The 16,321-nt window shown below is 41.8% G+C and overlaps 1 long non-coding RNA gene across 1 annotated transcript; it reads left to right on the top strand.

Annotated features, from left to right (window-relative positions):
- Positions 1-2,376: 2,376 nt before the first annotated feature.
- On the top strand, positions 2,377-8,944 carry LOC103000852 (uncharacterized). The gene is made up of 3 exons (XR_009006117.1): positions 2,377-2,466; positions 4,606-4,701; positions 8,912-8,944. It is a non-coding gene; the product is annotated as an uncharacterized LOC103000852 (long non-coding RNA).
- The last annotated feature ends 7,377 nt before the right edge of the window (positions 8,945-16,321 follow it).

Below are 16,321 nucleotides of genomic sequence, written 5' to 3'. Positions count from 1 at the left end.
GGCATCATTAATTCATATTTTCTACTTGAAAAATTATTCTCCTTTACTCCCTGACTCAACATTTGTTCCACCACCTTCTTGGCACCCTCACCTTCTCTCCTTTTTCCCATTTTGTCTACCATGTTTTACATACTATTTAATTTAGTATTTCTTTTTTTTTTTTCATTTTTCCTGCCTGTCGTTCTCAAATGGAATGTAAGTATCACGAGGGCAGGTTTCTTTGTGTCTCTTCTTTCCTTTGTCTCCCATACACTGATGATAGTGCCAAAAAATCCATTATTTGCTCACTGAACATTGGTTAGAGCAGTGAATAAACATGACAACAACCCCCCTTCCTGTTCATTTTCACCGCTCTGAAAAATCCTTCCAAATGTCCTCTTTACCACTTTCTTCTAGTGGGTTTTGCCTCAGTGTGTTAAGAATAAAAAAGGCACACGTTTTGAAGAGAAATCCTCAAGTGTGGCATAACTTGCAGGATAGCACAGGCTATTACTTCTCATACTATTACTCCTCAGACTTCAGTTTCTTATGCTCAAAGTTCCTTAAGATGTTAACTTTTTTCACTTCTCACAGTGTGCTTTCCCAGGGGTATTTCTGCCACTATCTTTGAATGAATTCTTAATTATTATTAATGACTTTCAGAAATTTAAATAATTTACAAGTGTGTTTCAGTGATACTCTCACTCTGCATGCAGTTACTACTGTTCGTGAAATTATGTTCAGGTGAAGCGATAATCACTTCTTAGTAAGGAATTGAGACCCTGAAGTCACAAATATTTGTCTCAGGTTTCAGAGGCCCCTTTGGCACACTTGCAGGGGTTGTGTCAGCTTCTTTCCAGGAAATGACTTTTTTTTTTTTTTTTAGAAAAGTTGTTTCTAATGGTTTTTTTTAATTTTATTTATTTATTTATTTATTTATGGCTGTGTTGGGTCTTCGTTTCTGTGCGAGGGCTTTCTCTAGTTGCGGCAAGTGGGGGCCACTCTGCATCGTGGTGCACGGGCCTCTCACTATCGTGGCCTCTCTTGTTGCGGAGCACAGGCTCCAGACGCGCAGGCTCAGTAGTTGTGGCTCACGGGCTTAGTTGCTCCGCGGCATGTGGGATCTTCCCAGACCAGGGCTCGAACCCATGTCCCCTGCATTGGCAGGCAGATTCTCAACCACTGTGCAACCAGGGAAGCCCAGGAAATGACATTTTGTAAGTGGCTTTCCTTTCCAGATTCCTAAAAGAAACTGAATGTGTTTTAGGATGTGGATTAGGAAACAGTATCTGGATAAAATAATGTTGCTTGCTGGGTTGGACACATCACTGATTATACCAACAGGACAGATGTTTTCTGAGGCAACCAGAGGCAGAGTGCCACCCATGTTCACCAGCTTCAGAGCCTCTGAAAGTCCTCCCCTCCCCTCCATCTTTCCATCCCTGTTGGAAACTTTTCTCACTTAACCCTAACAAAACATACTGAAATTTACAAAACTGCCAAATAAAAATTGTCACTAGCCATCTGCCTCTACAAGGATTAGATTACTAGCCACTGCAGTTGCTGACTTTCAACACACCTTGAGAGGAGTCCAGAGCAGAGATCAGGAATGAGGCACTCTGTGCTCTAGGAAAAACTGGCACAACAGGCCTTTAGATAGTTAGATATTTTCAGGAGAGTTTTATCAGCCCAATTTCTTACATCTTCTCATATCTAGAAAAGCACTAAAATCATTAATGGAGACATCTGCTCCTCAGGACTAGTGGCAACATTCTGCAAAAATGTGTGCTTGATTGCATGTATCTCCCGTCACCAAAACCACATATATACTGACTCCCCCCCCACCACACACACCTCTTTGGAGCAGTTCCTCAGAGCTATCCGAGACGCTGTGTCCCAGGCTAAAGTCCTCATTTTGCCCCGAATAAAACTTAACTCACAACTCTCTGTTGTGCATTTTTTTTTGGTCTACAGGACCAACTCTAAGGCTTCAATCTCCATGTATTTGAAGAGTAGCTAGATATCATATATTTCCTCTTAGATGCAGATACACACTTTCTGAGTCATAGTTTGGTGTGGTGTATCCAATTAGGTTTGTAACCTTTGGAGCATCTGAAATCTTTGACGTTATCTGTGTGCTTCCTCTTTAAGAAGGTGCGAGGCCCCGCCCCTTCCTAAGAGCCTCAGGCAATCTTTTCCTAGCGCCCCACCCAGGGTTCCCTGAAGGCTTTCCAGTTCTTGGCCAGGCTGCCTGCAGGAGAGAAACTACACTACCCAGAAGTCTGTGCCGGGAGGAAGCAGTAAGAATTGGGCCAATAGGGACCGTAAAACAGGCGTTTCCTGTGTTGTTTCCTGGACTTCCGGCGTCCTGGGGGCGTTAGTTCTTTTGAAACGTGTGTTTTGTGCTCATAGGCTTCCCTTGCCCGGCGACCTTTCACAGCTTTCCAGAGAATCACCGTAAAGAGGCGGGAACCACCTCTGTGCCTTGTAAGACCTTGTGGGGGGATTAGAGGAAGCCCACGGGACCCGTCTTGGTTGCTGCCCCTCTTGGCCCCGCTCGCACAGGGACTTCAAGGCCATGGTGTAGGCACATGGTGAGGACCAGCTGATTAGTATTATGCTCAACTGCTGATTAGTATTATGATCATTGTCATCTGTTCCCTCCTCTTCATTACCAGAATGCTTGCTGTCTATGTCTCTCAGGCCACATGGCCTTGGCATCGTTTTATGTCTTTTGTGAATGATTTCAGCATAGAAGACCTTTAGCTCTAATACAGTCACATTCTGCCCAAAGGCAGTGGCTGCCTCCCCTTGGAGCCTGACACAGAGCTGGGCTCCCAGGAAGTGCTGAGTGATATTGGCCTTGGGGCCTTCTGGTCCTTTACCAACGACTGAACATTGAGCTCTAATCACATCTGTCTGTCCCAGGGCCAACAAAGCTACCTCTGTTTGACTTTCCAGGCATCCGTGACCTTCAAGGACATGGCAGTGACCTTTACCTAGGACGAGTGGGGGCAGCTGGATGCTGCCCAGAGGAGCCTGTACTGGGAGGTGATGCTGGAGACCTGTGGGCTCCTGACCTCCCTGGGTAAGGCCTCACTGCTCTTTCTGTGGGGACCTACAGCCTCTTTCATGCTGCCCTTTTCAGGAGGCTTCCGAGGACACTCTCCCTCCTCCCCATGGCCCTGACGTGTACTGGTTTTATCTTCAGGCTCCTGTGTCTGCCACAAGGAATTTGGAGCAAGAAACATAGTTCCCCTCAAAACGGCTCAGAGGGCAGAGGAGAAGGATTTGTTGGAGGAAATATGGGTGCTTTGTAATACTGAGGGGCAGGAGGTCCAGTCAGGCACCGTGAGAGACTAAAGTCAGGAAATGGAAGAAATCCTGATTAGATACTGGCCTTGCTGTCTTCTGATCTTTCTGTCTCTTTGTGGGTCTCCTTGTGCCATTCTCAGCAGATTGGCTTTTTCTGCTGCAAGGAGTTGATAGCCAGAAGTGGTCACCCCTGCCCTTGATCTAAGAAACCCCTCAATTCCTTGTCTCTACTTCTTGCTGTACTTTTTTTTTTTCATATATCTATCTTTCTCTACATCTGGCTGTCTGCATGGGTGTTCTAGTGGCAGGAAACAGCCACCCGAGCCCACACTTCTTTTTAACTCTCACTCCAGTGCTCAGCACAGGCTGGCCCTAATTTGTTCCTTCTCTAGATTCCTACAAGATGGAGACTGAGTGGCCAAGCTTGATTGGTTTATAGCCCAGTCAGCAGAACCCCTGGGTAATTGCATGTTGTTCAGCAAGTGAGTGAAGCAGACAGGACATCAGGAGGCATCTGTGTGAGTCCTACTGGCAGTCATTCTAAAAAACAGAATCTCCTTTAAAAGGCTTCTTTGGCCCCTGATGCCTACATGCTCATCTCTTGTGTACTCAGGTCTGGGCCATGATTGTCTCGTGGTATGGGAGATCATTTTAGAGGGTGCACAAACATGGCAAGTGGCATTGATGGACAATCAGAGAAGCCCATTCCTTTTTCTCTTGTTTTTCCTGTTGCTGTTTCATGATGTCTTTTAATGCCCCTTTGACTGTTGGCAATTTCTCTCTTCAACAGAAGGGACAGCCTCAGACTCACAGCCCTGAGCAGGCAGCATGAGTTCATCGAGACTTGATAGTTCTGTTTTGATTTTCTTGCAGTAACTTTGCATTTGTGGCAAATGAAACTGGTTTTTCCATTTCTTATATGGACACAAGATTCCCTTTGTGAAGACATGTATTAAAGTTAAATAAAAAGTGGGTCAGTGTCAAGGAAGGCAGTTATTAGCAGTGGTCATAATTAATGTTCCATGAACACTGGTGCACCTGGGTCCCATGACTGCATCTGGACAGTTTTGGGGGTCCTCTAGGATGGAGGTCAAGAGAGATGGATCAGCCTAGACAGCTAGCACTACCCTACTCAGCCTTTAGGGCCTAATGATAACGTTCTTGGCTTTGGTTCCCAGGTCGCAGATCAGTTTGGACAAGAGCAGCCTCATTCCGAGGTCTCCTCTCCATCTCAAAGTCCCAGACAGGATTGAAACATTTCTTTTCGTCTTTGCTAAAATACGAATATCTTATTTCTTTCTCCACAAACAGGATATCCGGTTCCCAAACCAGATCTAATCCACCCACTGAAGCACAGGCAGGAGCTGTGGGTGGTGAAGAGAAGCCTCTCCCAAAGTGCCTGTCCAGGTGGGTGGCCAAGTGTTGGGCAGGAGGGGTCATGGCAACCTTAACTGAGGGGACCACTGCCTCTGGAATTCCGTGGGAAGCTTCTTCTTGTGGCCTCCTTGGGTGCCTGGGTCAGTGTAGAGCTCTGTGTCTTGAAGTCCCTTTGTCCTCCCACCTCAACACATTCTTTTCTGCCACAGGGTAAAGAACCTGTTTTATGTATAAGGGCAAGGCTCTGGGCTCCAACTGCTTGGTATTAAAACCTGCCTTTGCCGGTCACCAGCCCAGTGGCAATAGGGAAGTTGCATGATTTTGTCGGGCCTCCTTTAGCTAATTTAGGCTGTTAATGTTCACTGCAGTAACAGATAATCTCCAACAGCTGAGTGGCTCAACACATGAAAAGGATCTTTCTCACTCATGGCAGGGTTTGTGTGGGTCAGCGTGTGAGATCGTATCACACGGTTATTCAGAGACCCAGGTGTCGCCTGTCTGGCTTCATGGTCACCTTGGCTTCCTTCCACTGGTAGAGGGGAAATGAGAGGAAGTATGGAAGTCACACCTACATTATTTCCCCTCACACTCTGTTGACAAAACTCGGCAGTTGGCCATCCCTTTTTTTTTCAATTTATTTTATTGAAGTATAGTTGATTTACAATGTTGTGTTAGTTTCTGGTGTACAGCAAGGCGATTCAGTTATACATATATATAATAGTTTACGTCTACTAATCCCAAACTCCCAATCCATCCCTCCCCCACCCCGCCCTCCCCCTTGGCAGCCACAGGCTTGTTCTCTATGTCTGTGAGTCTATGTCCCTCTTTCGATGCAGCTGGGAACTGAGGTTTAGCTCTGTATCCAAGGAGAAGAGCAGATGGGTTTCTGGGTTTTGTTTACATCAAACCAGTCTGCTGCACTCAGCCTACTCTTGAAAAATGAAAGTGATAATAATTTCTAACTCATTGGGCTGTTTGAAGATGTAATTTTGTTTACATCATTGGGCTGTTTGATGCATGAAATTAGTTAGCACCATGCCTGAGTTATAGTTACGAGCTCAAAAAAAGTCAGCTGTTAGGATCTTTCATGTAATAATAACAATCACAATGCATAATCTCTCACATGTCCTCCTAGACTCAGTAAAAAAGTTTATGTTACCATCTCTGCCTATAGGCTGCATCCCACCCTTTTCCACCTGTTCATCTATCCTTCTGTTTGTCAGACAGAAGCAATCCCTAGCTGCACTGTCTTCCTGGCCCTCCTTTACTGTAGAGCCTCAAGATGGTATTTGGCTTTGTTTGGCCCACATCTGGGCTGCTGAGAACAGTTGGAGTCACAGGTGTGTTGACTGGCACCACTGCAGTCATGGTCTTGCCCCTCTCCTGCTTCCTTGCACTCCCCAGCCAGTTCATGTGTGTCTCTAGCCCCCTTCACAGCCCAATGGAGTCTCTTCCAAATACTTACCTTTCAATTCCATTCCACATGTTCCATCAGATTCTTCATACCTTAGAAGGAAATCATGATCTTGCCCACTCCTCCATCCTCCACAGTATCAGTGGATGGCCTTGTCATTTAGACAGTTGAGAAGGTGGGAAACGACCTTGTATAAACTCGTTAACACTCTGCCTCCATCTAACCCAACATTCAGCCATTATCATCCTGCTTATTTTAAGTTTTTCACATCGGGTAAATCCATCACCTCCACCACCTCTGTGAGCTCCACTACGAACATCCTGGTCTAAGCTCTCATCATCTTTTGCCAAGACGATGCCAAGACACTTCTACCTAGTTGGCTCACATCTGCTCTGTGTTTCTTCTGATCAGCTCTCTCTCCTGCACCAGCTCCGCCATCCATGCAAGCATTGATCCAAACATTCACCACTCACTCCCTGAGCCACTGATGTCTCGGCATACAACCTACTTCATGGCCTTCTTCCTTGCTGCTCAACCTTACAGGTCATCTCTATCTGTCTCATACCTGTAGCTTCTCTTCCCAACTTTGTGGAAGAGGTCTCGCCCCCTGCCATGGCTACTTCCTGCACCAGAGACTAAATCACAACTTCTCCTGCAACTTCGGAGGCTTCTCATGCTTCCTCCTAGAAAAGTAACTGGTATTTAGACTCTGTCACCATAGATTAGCTTTGACTGTTCTTGACTTGATGTAAATGGAGTCCCACAGTTTATTCTGTCATGTCTGTCTTCTTTTGATCTTCGTTATGCCTGTGAGAGTCATTCTTGTGGTTCTATATAGTTCAACTCTGTTCTTTCTCAGTACTCAGCAGTATCTCATTGTATGTCCATTCTCCTGTGATTGCCATTTTAATTTTTTCTTATTTCTTGTATTATGAACATTCTTGTTCATGTTATTTTTGGAGATACATACTATGTATATATAATATAGTACTCATTTTTGCAGGGAATATACACAGAGAGGAATGACTGGGTCTTAGGGTATGTATATGTTTAGCTTGAACAGAAACTGCCAAACAATTTTACAGAGTGGCTGCACCCTTTCACGCTCCCACAAGCCACGTGTGAGACTGCCCATCGCTACGCATTCTCATCAGCACTTGGTGTCTTCCCCTTTCCTTTCTGAGGCCCAGTGGTGAGGTGGCTCAGAACCACAGCACTGAAACCATTCTTGATGAGGTCATAGCTTTTATCCTAATTGCCAAATGTAAGAACAGTACTAACGATAGTGGATAATGGCCCACGATATACTCAACATTCAACCTGTGCCAGGCACTATGCTAAGTACTTTATAGGTGTGGTCTTGTCAACCCTCATGGCAGCTGGTGAATTAGGAACTGGGCATCTCCCAGTGTTTCAGGTTAGGAAATGGTGATTTACAGGTGGTTAATAACTGTCAAGGTGACTGCTTGGTAGAGGCAGGGTTTGAACTGAAGTGACAGTCTTCACCACTGCGCTGTACTTGTTTTTGATGCAGCAGAAACCTGTTCCACTTTTCTGTAGCTCAGCTTTGGTAGCACTTAGTCCCAGTGGTCCCTCTTTTCCAATTCTAACTGGATTGTTCTCTGCCTCTTACTCTGATCGCCTCCTAAATATTGGCTTTGCCTGACATCTCATGGCCCTTTCTTTTTATTGTAATTAGTCCCCCAGAATGATCCACCTCTACTCTTAGTTCTTCGGCTCATGCATGTTGTGTCCCATATCCATGCCGTAATATAGACAGGATAGTTAACAGGTATTCATTGCTTTTTGGTGCTTGTAAAAACTGTATATACACTGTTTCAATTCATCCTCACAGTGATTTTTGAGACTCTACTTGTACTCTGATTTGTAGGTGAGGAAGCAGAAGCTTGTGGAAGTTGAATGGCTTGCTAAAGGGCAGAAAACTAGCAAAGGGGTGTTGCTGGGATTTGAGCCTGGGCTGATTCTCCCTAGGTACCATGATGTCAAACACAATGCTCTGTTGGCTTCTAACATTTATATTTGACTACAGTTTTATAGGTTTGTATTAATCATAAACCTTGGTTTATGACACACTCATCATCTGGCAGTGTACTATCATGTTTAATTTATTTTTAAACTTTTCCATTTATTTATTTCCCATAAAAAGATTATAGTGGGAACTTCCCTGGTGGTCCAGTGGTTAAAACTCCACGCTTCCAATGCAAGGGATGTGGGTTCAATCTCTGGTCGGGGAACTAAGATCCCACATGCCGCGCAGCGTGGCCAAAAGATTAAAAAAAAAAAAATTATAGTGAACACCATCAGCCAATGCAAGAACAGGAGTATTACCAACCAATATCCTACCTTGATCTATATATTTCTTCTCTTTCCCATCCTCTCCCTTCCTGACAAAGATAATCACTGTCTTGAACTTGTCTTCATAATTTCATTACTTTATATGTGGGAGTGTTTTGTATTATAAATTGAATTTCTTTTGTAGATGTGGTGGCTTTCAGATTTTCTGTTTCTTGTGCTGGATTTGTTATTTTGCATCTTTCAAGCAGTTTGTCTATTTCATCTAGTTGTCAATTCATTGGTTTAATTAAAATCGTATCATACCTGTTTGTAAGCATGCTTAAACAGCATATTACATGGTTTTCTGTTTTTTAACTTCTGATAAATGGTTATCATACTTGATTGTTATGGTTTGAACGTGTACCCCTCAAATTCATTTGTTGAAATCCTCACCTCCAAAGATGATGGTATTAGGAGTTGGGGCCTTTGGGAGGTGCAGAAGTCATGAGCGTTCAGTGTTTTATCCAATAGGCTCCAGAGAGATCCCTCTCCCTTCCACCATATGGGGACAAGCAAGAAGGCACTGGCTGTGAACCAGAAAGAATGCCCTCACCAGAATGTGACCACGCTGGCGCCTTGATCCTGGACTCCCCAGCCTCCAGAACTGTGAGAAACAAATTTCTGTTGTTTGTAAGCTACCCAGGCTTTGGTATGTTGTTACAGCAGCCCAAACTGACCAAGACATTGATGTAGTTTTCTGATACATGCTTTTAAAGAATTCAGTGTTAAATTACTAAGAATCACTGTGTGTGAGCTGTAGGTTTTTTTTTTCCTTCTTCTCAAAATATTCTGTTACATCAATATATCACAATGTATTTATCGATTTTTGTGGACATTCACCTATTTCCATAATTATATCCAAAAATTCTCACTATACTACATTGTTCAATGAAAGATACTCACTTGTTTCCTTTTTCTTTTTTTTTTTTTTTTTTTTTTTTTGGTGGTCACCCACCTTACTGCACACATGTGCAGAAGTTTTAGTTGTAATTCTTTTTATGAGTGGAATGACTGGATGATTGAAAACAACTTTACAAGATGTTGCCCAGTGTTTTCTAAAGTGACTTTACCAATTTGTTAACTTCACCAGCAATGAATGCGAGATTTCATAAACCACATTCTGTCCCACATATGATATTTTTGGGCTCTATAATTTCTGCCAGTTGAATAGGTGCTAACTGGTTTCTTACTCTGGTCTTCACTGGCATTTACCTCATTACCACTGAGGTTGAACTCCTCATTAAGTGTTTTTTGGCCATTGTGTATCTTCTTGTGGAATAGAATAGAGAGCCCAGAAATAGCCACTTTTTAATTGAAGTATAGGTAATTTACAATATTATATTAGTTTCATGTGTACAACATAGTGATTCCATATTTTTATAGATTATACTCCATTTAAAGTACTTACAAAACAATGGCTCTATTTCCCTGTGCTGTACAGTATATCCTTGTTGCTTATCTATTTCACACATAGTAGTTTATACCTCTTAATCCCATACAACTATCTTGCCCCTCCTCCTTTACCGCTCCCTACTGGTAACCACTAGTTTGTTCTCTATGAGTCTTGTTCCTGTTTTATTATATATATTGGGTTGGCCAAAAAGTGCGTTTGGTTTTTAAGTAAGAATAAAAGACAGATTTTTCATTTTCACCAAGAACTTTATTTTTATTTATTTTTTTAAAAGGATTTTTTAAAATGATTTTATATATTAGTTATTTTTGGCTGCTTTGGGTCTTCATTGCTGCGCGCGAGCTTTCATCTAGTTGCAGTGAGCGGGGCTGCTCTTCATTGTAGTGTGCAGGCTTCTCATTGCGGTGGCTTCTCTTGTTGTGGAGCACAGGCTCTAGGTGCATGGGCTTCAGTAGTTTTGGCACGCAGGCTCAGTATTTGTGGCTTGAGGGCTCTAGAGTGCAGGCTCAGTATTTGTGGCACACGGGCTTAGTTGCTTCACGGCATGTGGGATCTTCCCAGACCAGGGCTTGAACCCATATCCCCTACACTGGCAAGCAGATTAACCTCTGTGCCACCAGGGAAGTCCCACTACTTTTGTCTTTTAACCTCCATAGTTTGTGTGTAGATGATTTCCTACCTAATGTTTGCCTTTACTGGTGAGCTTTCCCATTTCATAATTTTCTTGTTTCTAGTTGTGGCCTTTTCTTTTCTGCCTACAGAAGATCCTTTAGCATTTGTTGTAAAGCTGGTTCGGTGGTGCTGAATTCTTTTAGCTTTGGCTTGTCTGTAAAACTTTTGATTTCTCCATCAAGTCTGAACGAGAGTCTCACTGGGTAGAGTATTCTTGGTTGTAGGTTTTTCCCTTCCATCACTTTAAATATATCATGCCATTCCCTTCTGGCCTGCAGAGTTTCTGCTGAAAGTCAGCTGATAGCATTATGGGAATTCCCTTGTATGTTATTTGTTGCTTTTAATATTTTCTTTCTTACCATGTGTCTTGGCATGTTCCTCCTTGGATTAATCCCATATGGAACTCTGCACTTCCTGTGAACTTGGAGTGACTGTTACCTTTCCCATGTTAAGGAAGTTTTCAGCTATTATCTCTTCAAGTATTTTCGTGGCCCTTTCTCTCTTCTCCTTCTGGGACCCTTATAATGTGAATGTTAGTGTGTTTGATGTTGTCCCAGATATCTCTAAACTGTCCTCATTTCTTTTCTTTCTTTTTTCTTTGTTCTGTGGCAGCGATTTCCACCACTCTCTTCCAGTTCACTGATCCATTCTTCTGCCTCATTTATTCTGCTGTTGATCCCTTTATAGTGTATTTTTCATTTCAGTTATTGTATTCTTCAACTCTGTTCGGTTGTTCTTTATATTTTCTAACTCTTTGCTAAAAACTTCTTGTAAGTTAACCTTCTCTGCATCCTTTCTTTTCCCAAGTTCTTGGGTCATCTTTACGATCATTACTCTTAACTCTTCTCGGGTAGATTGCCCATCTCCACTTCATTTAGTTGTTCTTGTGGGTTTATTTATTGTTGCTTCATCTGGAACATATTCCTTTGCTGTCTCATTTTGTCTGAATCTCTATTTGTATTTTTATGTGTGTGTTAGGTTCATTATGTTTTTCAGCCTTGGAGAAGTGGCCCTCTGTAGGGTATGGACTATTTGTCCCAGCAGTACACTCCCCTCTCATCACCCAAGGGCCAGAGGACAGCTGGTCCTAGGGTAGTTTCTGACCTGTGTTTGAGGACTTAGTTAAACAAGCTTAGGGATCATAGTTTTCTTGCTTTTGGACTTCCGCCTGGTGAGTGAGGCTGGTCAAGAGGCTTGTGCAGGCTTCCTGGTGGGAGGGGCTGGTGCCTACCCACTGGAGGGTGGAGCTGGGTTTTGGCTTTCTGGTGAACAGGGCCATGTCAAGGGGTGTCTCTAGAGGTGGCTGTGGACTCAGGAAGTCTTTAGGCAGCCTATCTGCTGATGGGTGGGGCTGTGTTCCCACCAAGTTGGCTGTTTGGTCTAAGGCGTCCCAGCATGGGAGCCTACAGGCTTTTGGGTAGGGTTAGGTCTTGGTGCTAATGATGCCAGAAAGACTTCTGCCTTCAGTGACAAGTTAATGTAGATGAATACTCACCAGTATCTCCGCCCCCAGTGTGTACATCCCCAAGGTGAGATACAGCTGCCCCCTGCCTCCCCAGGAGACCCTCCAAGACCAGCAGGTAGGTCTGGTCTACACTCCTGTGAAGTCACTGCTTTTGCCCTAGGTCCCAGTGTACATGAGACTGTGTGTGCACTCCAAGAGTGGAGTTTCTGTTTTCCCCAGTCCTGTGGAGCTCCTGCATTCAAGCCCTGCTGGCCTTCAAAAGCCAAATACTCTGGGGCTCCTCCTTCTGATGCTGGACCTTCAGGCTGGGGAGCCTGACGTGGGGCTAATAACTCTTCTGTGGCAGAACTTCTGTGATATAATTATCTTCCAGTATTCTCCAGTTTGTGGGTCAACCACCTGGGAGGTATGGGATTTGATTATATTGTGAGTGTGCCCCTCCTACCATCTCGCTCTGGTTTCTTCTTTATGTCTTTGGCTGTAGAATTTCTTTTTGGCAGGTTCCAGTCATCTTTATTGATGGTTGTTCAGCAGTTAGTTGTGATTTTGGTGTGCTCATGAGAAGAGCTAAACACAAGGTCCTTCTACTCCACCATCTTGTTTCCTCTCACTGTCACTAGTTGTTTACTTTACTTTTTTTGCCACATATTGTGTCTGTTTTTCTACATTCAGTTCTGGAGTCAGGAAAGTCCAAGATCAAGATTCCTATGGGGTTCAGGGGGCTTCCCTGGTGGCGCAGTGGTTGAGCGTCTGCCTGCCAATGCAGGGGACACGGATTCGAGCCCTGGTCTGGGAGGATCCCACATGCCGCAGAGCAACTAGGCCCGTGAGCCACAACTACTGAGCCTGCACGTCTGGAGCTTGTGCTCCGCAACGAGAGGCCGCGATAGTGAGAGGCCTGCGCACCGCGATGAAGAGTGGCCCCCACTTGCTGCAACTAGAGAAAGCCCTTGCACAGAAACGAAGACCCAACACAGCCAAAAATAAATAAATAAATAAATAAAAAATAAAAATAAAGGAATTCCTTTAAAAAAAAAAAAAGATTCCTATGGGGTTCAGTTTCCTAGCTTGCAGAGAGCCACCTTCTCGCTATGTCCTCAAATGGAGAGAGAAGTCATCGTGTGCATAAATGAGGACACATGACATGTTAAATATGTAACTTCTTCAGAATTAATTCTTTTATCTCAATTTTTTAAAAAGTAATTTTGTTAGTTAGGGTTCCCCAGAAAAACAGAACCAACAGAATGTGTCTAAATGAATACATTAGAGGGAGATTTATTTTGAGAAATTACCTCATGATTCTGGAGACTAGTAAGTCTGAAATCTGCAGGGCAGGATGATGGAGAGCAGCTGTCTGGTATCCAAAAAATGAGTCATCCTATATCCACTTGATTATTAAAATCTTCCTCTGCTGAGGTCAGCCCTTAGAGAGTGTTCCTGTTTTGTTTTTTGTTTTTTTTAATCAAAACATTACATCAATAATCACAGTGTATTTACCCACTTGAGTGGACATTCATCTGTTTCTATAATTATATCTTAAAATATCTGACTATACTACACTGTTCAATAAAAGATATTCACTTGTTGGCTATTTTGAACAGTGCTACTATGAACATGGGTGTACAAATATCTCTTCAAGACTCTGTTTTCAGTTCTTTTGGATATTACTCTGAAGTGGGATTGCTGGATCATATAGGTAGTTTTTTTTTTTAATTAAACTGTAGTTAATTTACAATATAGTGTTAGATTCAGGTGTACAGCAAAGTAATTCAGATTTATATTTAAGTTATATTCCATTTAGATTCTTTTCCATTATACATTATTACAAGATACTGAATATACTTCCCAAAGCTGTACAGTAAATCCTTGTTTATCTATTTTATATATATGGTGTGTATGTGTTAATCCCATACTCCTAATTTATCCCACCCCCATTCTTCTTTGGTTATCATAAGTTTGTTTTTTATGTCTTTGAGTCTGTTCCTGTTCTGTAAAAACATTCATTTGTGTTATTTTTTAGATTCCAAATGTAAGTGATACCATGTACTATTTGCCTTTCTCTGTTTAACTTACTTCACTAAGTATGATATTCTCTGGGTCCATGCATGGTGCTGCAAGTAGCAATAGTTCTTTTTTATGGCTGAGTAATATTCCATTGTGTATGTGTCTATATTTATTGTATATTATATTACATATTCTTTATGCATTCATCTGTTGATGGACACTTAGGTTGCTTCCCTGCCTTGGGTATTGTAAATAGTGCTGCTGTGAACATTGAGGTGCATGTATCTTCAAATTAGAATTTTTCATCTTTTCCGGATATATGCCCAGGAGTGGGATTGCTGGATCATATAGTAACTCTATTTTTAGTTTTTAAGGAACCTCCATACTGTTTTCTGTAGTGGCTGCACCAATTTACATGCCCAGCATTTATTACTTGTGGACTTCGATGATGGACATTCTGAATGGTGTGAGGTGATGCCTCTTTGTGGTTTTGATTTGCATTTCTGTAATGATTAGCAGTGCTGAGCATCTTTTCATGTCCCTCTTGGCCATGTATGTCTTTGGAGAAATGTCTACTGAGGACTTAAGACTTTTTTTTTTTAATATTGAGTTGCATGAGGTGTTTGTTTGTATACTTTGGAAATTAACCCCTTGTCAGTAACATCGTTTGCAAGTATTTTCTCCCATTCTGTATGTTGTCTTTTTGTTTTATTTATGGTTTCCTTTGCTGTGCAAAAACCTTGTAAGTTTGATTAGGTCCCATTTGTTTATTTTTGCTTTTATTTCTATTGCCTTGGGAGACTGACCTAAGAAAACATTGGTACAATTTATTGTGGAGAATGTTTTGCCTATGATGTCTTCTAGGAGTTTTATGGTGTCATGTCTTATCTTTACGTTTTTAAGCCATTTTGAGTTCATTTTTGTGTATGGTGTGAGGGTGTGTTCTAACTTCACTGATTTACACGCAGCTGTCCAGATTTCCCAGCACCATTTGCTGAAGAGACTGTCTTTTTGACCATAGGTGTGTGGGTTTATTTCTGGGGTCTCCATTCTGTTCATATGTCTGTTTTTGTGCCAATACCACAGTTTTGATACTGTAGCTTTGTAGTATTATCTGAAGTCTGAGAGCGTTATGCCTCCTGCTTTATTCTTTTTTCTCAGGATTGCTTTGGCAATTCTGGGTCTTTTTGTGATTCCATATAAATTTTAGGATTATTTGTTCTAGTTCTATGAAAAATGTCATGGATAATTTGATAGGGATCACATTAAATCTGTAGATTGCTTTGGGTAGTATGGCCCTTTTAACAATATTTATTCTTCCAATCCAAGAGCATGGGATATCTTTCCATTTCTTTGAATCCTCTTTAATTTCCTTTATTAATGTTTTATAGTTTTTAGCATACAAGTCTTTCACCTCCTTGGTCAAGTTTATTCCTAAGTATTGATATTTTACTTTTTTGGTGCTATTTAAAAAGGTATTGTTTTTTACATTCCCTTTCTGATATTTCATTGTTAGTGAAAGAAATGCAACCGATTTCTGTATGTTAATCTTGTATCCTGCTACCTTGCTGAATTCGTTTATCTTCAGCTGTAAAAGAGGAAATGGACAGTAACACAATAATAGTGGGGGACTTTAACACCTCACTTACACCGATGGACAGATCATCCAGACAGAAAATTAATAAGGAAACACAAACTTTAAATGACACAATAGACCAGATACATTTAATTGATATTTATAGGACATTCCATTCGAAAACAGCAGATTACACTTTCTTGTCAAGTGCACACGGAACATTCTCCAGGATAGATTACATCTTGGGTCACAAATCAAGCCTTGGTAAATTTAAGAAAACTGAAATCATATCAAGCATCTTTTCCAACCACAACACTGAAATTAGAAATAAATTACAGTGCAAAAAAACTTAAAAAACACAAACACATGGAGGCTAAACAATATGTTACTAAATAACCAAGAGATCACTGAAAAAAATCAAAGAGGAAATCAAAAAATACCTAGAGAGAAATGACACTGAACACATGATGATCCAAAACCCATGGGATGCAGCAAAAGCAGTTCTAAGAGGGAAGTTTATAGCACTACAGTCCTACCTCAAGAAACAAGAAAAATCTTAAGTAAACAATCTAACCTTACATCTAAAGGAACTAGAGAAAGAAGAACAAACAAAACCCAAAATTAGTAGAAGGAAAGAAATTATAAAGATCAGAGCAGAAATAAATGGAATAGAAACAAAGAAAACAATAGCAAAGGTCAATAAAACTAAAAGCTGTTTCTTTAAGGAGAATAAACAAAATTGATAAACCTGAT

This window comes from Balaenoptera acutorostrata, chromosome 19 (assembly GCF_949987535.1).
Source record: "Balaenoptera acutorostrata chromosome 19, mBalAcu1.1, whole genome shotgun sequence".
NCBI classification, from domain to species: Eukaryota; Metazoa; Chordata; class Mammalia; order Artiodactyla; family Balaenopteridae; genus Balaenoptera; species Balaenoptera acutorostrata.
The sequence above is the reverse complement of the archived record's forward strand: the minus strand, read 5'-3'. Positions and strand labels throughout refer to the sequence as shown.